The following is a 5,855-nucleotide window of genomic DNA, read 5'->3' on the forward strand; positions in this document are numbered from 1 at the left end:
GTGGCTGGCTGAAAGCAGGTATCTGGGTTTGTTTAGCTTCTATAATTGAAACATTGTTGCCATCACTGCTGCTCTAAGCTCTGAGGCCGAAGCTGGCTGAAAGCAGGTATCTGGAGCTTGTTTAGCTTCTATAATTGCAACTTTGTTGCTTAGAGTGTAGCTTAGAGCAGGGCGAGGCAGGTGGGGAACCTTGGCTTCCTTTGTCACTGGAGCATGCAAGCCTCATGTTCGCTTCAGCTGCGTGGCTGCCGGCCGCCATCTTTGTTGGCAGTTAATTTGCATATCCTGCTGATTAGCCAATGGGAAGCGTAGCAGAGGTATGGTTAATTACCATGTTTGTCTATTATTACATAGGATCTGCTATTTAAAAATGGCTTTTCCTCTACTTAAGTATTAGTTCTAAAGAGAAAAGACTTTCAGTGCAATGAATGACACTATTATAATAGACATCTTCCTATGATTGTAAATTTTTCAATTAAGTCCAAAAATGTACTCCACCCTAAAAAAAACTACCACACAAAAGTCTAAACCTCCAAAATAAATATTTCAATAAAGTTCTTTCAACTAAATCATTAAATTTAAAAAATAAAGATAAAATGTAAATAGTAAACAGTATACCTCTGACTAGATTTTACTAAACCTTCTTTCAGGTTCACGTATGTTCTTCACTCAACAAAACCAAGCAGGAAATTAATATCAAATTGAGCACTTTCATTTCAGAGAAGAAAAGGAAAATCTCTAGATTTAGCAACCATAAAAAGAAACCCAGTAAAAATGAAAAAAGAGTCCTAGCCAGTTTTGCTCAATGGATAGAGATCAGCCTGTGGACCAAAAGGTCCCAGGTTTGATTCCTGTCAAGGGCAGGTACCTTGGTTGTAGGCTCCTCCCTGGCCCAGGCCCTGGTCGGTTGGGGCCATGCAGGAGACAACCAATCGATATGTTTCTCTCACATTGATGTTTCTCTCTTTCTTTCCCTCTCTGTCCCTCTCTCACTGAAAATCAATGGAAAAATATCCTCGAGTGAGGATTAACAAATAAACAAACAAATGAAAAAAGATAAAGCAAAATGTAGGTGTAGATGACTGTTTCATTATAAATGCAGGTAAGAATTATACACCAATAATGAACTCACAGAAAGAGAAACTGAAAAAACAATCTCATTTACCATTGTACCAAAAAAAATAAGATATCTAGGAATCAACTTAACTAAGGAGGTAAAAGACCTGTACTCAGAAAACTACAGGACATTGAAAAAAAAAAGATAGAGGAAGACATAAAAAAATGGAAGAACATACCGTGTTCATGGACTGGTAGAATCATTAAAATGTCCATACTATCCAAAGCAATTTATAAATTCAATTCAATCCCCATTAAAATACCAATGGCATATTTCACAGACCTAGAACAAACTCTCCAAAAATTCATCTGGAATAAAAAAAGACCTTGAATAGCCACAGCAATCCTGAGAAAGAAGAAGAAAGTTGGAGGGATCACAATACCAGATATCAAGCTATATTACAAAGACACGGTTCTCAAAACTGCCTGGTACTGGCACAAGAACAGACATATAGACCAATGGAACAGAACAGAGAACCCAAAAATTGTGCTGGGAAAATTGGTCAGATACATGCAAAAAAATGAAACTAGATCACAAACTTACACCATACACAAAAACAAACTCAAAATGGTTAAAGGACTTAAATGTAAGACGGGAAACCATAAAAATCTTAGAAGACTCGATAGGCAGCAAAATATCAGGCATATGTTGTAGCAATATCTTTACAGATACAGGTCCTAGGGCAATGGAAACTAAGAGGAAAATAAACAAATGGGACTACATCAAAATAAAAAGCTTCTGCACAGCAAACGAAACCATCAACAAAACAATAAGAAAGCCCACTGCATGGGAGAACATATTTGCCAATGCTATCTCAGATAAGGGTTTAATCTCCAAAATTACAGGGAACTCATACAACTTAACAAAAAGAAGATAAACAACCCAATAAAAAAAAAATAGACACTTTTCAAAAGAGGACATACAGAAGGCCAAGAGATATATGAAAACATGCTCAAAGTCACTAATCATCCAAGAGATGCAAATCAAAACCACAATGAGGTACCATCTCACACTTGTCAGAATGGCTATCATCAACAAATCAACAAATGACAAGTGCTGGAGAGGACGTGGAGAAAAAGGAATCCTCCTGCACTACTAGTGGGAATGAAGACTGGTGCAGCCACTGTGGAAAACAGTATGGAGTTTCCTCAAAAAATTAAAAATGGAACTCCCATTCGATCCAGTAATCCCATTTCTGGGAATATATCCCAAGAAATCAGAAAAACCAGTCAGAAAGGACATATGCACCCCTATGTTCATAGCAGCACAATTTATAATAGCTAAGATTTGGAAACTGCTTAAGTGCCCATCAGCAGATGAGTGGATTAAAAAACTGTAGTACATCTACACAATGGAATACTATGCTGCCGTAAAAAAGAAGGAACTGTTACCATTTGCAACAGCATGAATGGATCTGGAAAGCATTATACTAAGCGAAATAAGCCAGTCGGAGAAAGATAAATATCACAGGATCTCACTCATTTGTGTTATATAATGAACAACATAAACTGATGAACAAAAATAGATCCAGTGACAAAGAAACACTGAACTGACTGTTCACCTCAGAGAGAAGGCAGGGGAGGGAGGGGGTAAGATATCAACCAAAGGCCTTGTATGCATGTATATTAGCATAACCAATGGACAGGGACACTGGGGCGCTGAGTGCTTGTCCTGGGGGGGCGGAAGTAAGGGGGGTCAATTGGGGAAAAAGGAGACATATGTAATACTTTAAACAATAATATATATATCAAATAAATAAATGCAGATAAGGAAATTAAAAATCATACTTTCTACTGCACACAACTTAACCACGTATCTGTCAGATGACACATTTTTAACTACAGAACTACATATAACAACATACAACATATAAAACCATATTTAACAGTTTTATTGAAATAATTCACCCTCTTAAAGTGTATGATTCAGTAGTTTTTAGTATATTCACAAAGTTGGGCAACTATCACCACTATCTAATTCCAGAAAATTTTCATCCCCCCAGAAAATGTACACATTTGCAGTCATTTCATTCCCCTCTCTCCACTAAACCTCGGCAACCACATGTTTTTTTCTGTCTCTATTATTAGATAGGATTTTAGACAATAAAATAGTCAGAAGTACAATCTTCTTATTTAAATGAAAACACTTACCTGCTAAGTAATTCCAATCCAGCAGAGTACTTTGGCAAATATGAAACAGTCCTGCCAAAAGAAACACTTATTTTATTAAAACTGTTTCTGATTTAGGCCAATTAAAAAAAAAAGTTACATATAAGAATTTTGACATTGTCAATTGTAACATGAAATATTTTCAAATCACTAATGACAACTTACCTAAACTTTTAGAGAAATATATTGCTTTATTTCAAAGTTAATACACTGTTATATACTATCAACAATCACTTGGCCCTATACTAGTAAATTAGTTTCAACACATAATAATAAACACTTTAATGTAGTTCAAAATAAGAATTTTTTTAAAGCTCATCATGTCTAGGTTGGAAGTGACATTTGGCCATGTGCTTTACTTTATTAAAAAGTGACACCAGTGTTAACAGAGCTAAAGATGCTTGCTTGCCAGTTACTGTTCCATTATTAATTTGCTTCTTAATAATGCAGGACTTTTAATTTGCTCTTAGTATGCAAATAAAATGATTAATAAAAAATAGCCATTGATTGTCAGAATAAAACAATTACACTTAACCATTTTTTCAGTCATTTTACAATTTTATCAAAAAATTTTCCAGTGTTACAAAATTTAAAAAGAATCAATAAGTTGTTTTGTAGTCAGATGCACTTAATAGATATAAAACCCATTATAGTAATTATACCATTGTGACTATAACCAAAAGTTGGATGAAATTTAGGTTACAGTAAGTCAAATCTTAGCACAAGCTTACCTTGGTTTGCTTTTTACTTTAGCTTCTCTTGACTTGTCACTTAAAGTCTTCAACCTATAATATAACAAATATAAAATATTCTTAGAACTCAAGAAAATTTTTCAATGGTAAATTTCACAGTTGTTCATATTTTGGATCAGAGAAGCCAATTTTTTTAGCAAGAAAAAATATTTGTAAAAGCATAGTGTTTACTATGTATTATATATCACAAATGAAAAATCTGTAGTAAATATTATATGTGGTATATAGTCCAAACATATAGTCTTTACTATATGTGAGAAACTACAAATAGAAAATTTGTAGCAAACATTTTTATGTTTCCTTGTCCCAAATACTCTCTTTAGAAACAACTCCTATGTGTGATCGAACTAGAGAAACCTCATTTACCTGGCATCATTAGAAAAAGAGGTCAACTTACGTGAACTTGGTAGGTTTAACAAAGAGAACTAAGCAGCACATTTTATTTAGTAAACCTTCAAATCTCTTTAAGTACTAACATTTGGTGAAATTTGGGGGTGGGTGGGCAGGTGGGTGGGGAGAGATTAACCAAAAAACTTATATACATGTATGCATAACCCCCAGACACAGATAATAGTTTGGTAAGGAGGGGGGTGTCATGTGCAGGGTGGAGGGGTTCCATAGGGAAATGCTTTCAACAATACTTTCAACCATAAAGATAAATCTATATATACAGTAGGTCCTCAGGTTACATCAGAGATCCGTTCCTAAGGCGCGACGTAATGCGATTTTCACCGTAAGTCAGAAGCACCTCCATAAGCACCTACATCACTCACATGGAGCACATACACAGCAGTAATGAAGTGAAACAGTAAAAAAAATTTAAAAGAAAAATAACAATTCCTGACCTTTACTTGTGGTAAATAAATAATAAAAAACATAAAGCACATATATACATACGTCGAAATGATGGAACTTTTTTTTAATATAAATGGGAGATGGCGACGTAACCACGAAACGACGTAAGTCGAGTCCGACATAACCCGAGGACTGTCTATACTAGAGGCCCGGTGCACAAAATTTGTGCATGGGGGTTTCTCTCAGCCCAGCCTACACCCTCTTGCAATCTGGGACCCCTCAGGGGATGTCCAACTGCCAGTTTAACATCCCTCTCGCAATCCGGGACCACTGGCTCCTAACCGCTCACCTGCCTGCCTGCCTGATTGCCCCTAACCACTCTGCCTGCCTGCCTGATGGCCCCTAACTGCTCACCTGCCTGCCTGATTGCCCCTAACCTCCTCTGCCTCGGCCCCCGCCACCACGGCTTCATCCGGAAGGTCGTTTGGCTGTCCGGTCTAATTAGCATATTACACTTTTATTATTATAGATAAGCCTAAGCAATCGTTTGAACGTTTGACCATTCAACCGGTTGCTATGATGTGCACTGACCACCAGGGGGCAGACGCTCAATGCAGGAGCTAACCCCTGGTTGTCAGTGCACTCCCACAGCAGGAGTGCTGCTCAGCTGACCAATGGGGACCAGACACAGGGCTCACAGCTAGTGAGCGCAGCTACTGCAGCGTTAGCCTCTCCTGCAGACACTCCCTCTGTGCACTCCTCCCCCATCTGGACAGGACTGGATTGGGACCAGCATTGGGACTAACTGGGAGTGAGCCTGTGGCCGCTTCTAGGTCATGGGCGCACCGGTATCACCCTAGGACAGGTGCTTGGGGACTTCAGTGGAGCAGCAGTGAGCCTACCAAGTGGCGGCGGTGGCAGGCGCAGTGGGGCTGGGATGAGCAGGAGTGGCAGGCAGGAGCAGCAGGCTGCGTTGGACTGCCGGTTTTGGCCCCATCCCCGCAGGCCACACCGAGGGACCCC

At 38.4% G+C, this 5,855-nt stretch overlaps 1 protein-coding gene across 1 annotated transcript in view; it reads right to left on the reverse strand.

Annotated features, from left to right (window-relative positions):
* Positions 1 to 4,070, reverse strand: part of DTNBP1 (dystrobrevin binding protein 1) — a 129,568-nt gene extending 125,498 nt beyond the window's left edge. The window contains exons 1-2 of the mRNA XM_005873018.2: positions 4,017 to 4,070; positions 3,268 to 3,318 (exon numbers count right to left, since the gene is read on the reverse strand). The gene's annotated coding sequence lies outside the window, so the exon portion shown is untranslated. The remainder of the gene's footprint in view (positions 1 to 3,267; positions 3,319 to 4,016) is intronic.
* Between the last annotated feature and the right edge of the window lie 1,785 nt (positions 4,071 to 5,855).

Source organism: Myotis brandtii, unplaced genomic scaffold, assembly GCF_000412655.1.
Source record: "Myotis brandtii unplaced genomic scaffold, ASM41265v1 scaffold398, whole genome shotgun sequence".
Classification (NCBI taxonomy): Eukaryota; Metazoa; Chordata; class Mammalia; order Chiroptera; family Vespertilionidae; genus Myotis; species Myotis brandtii.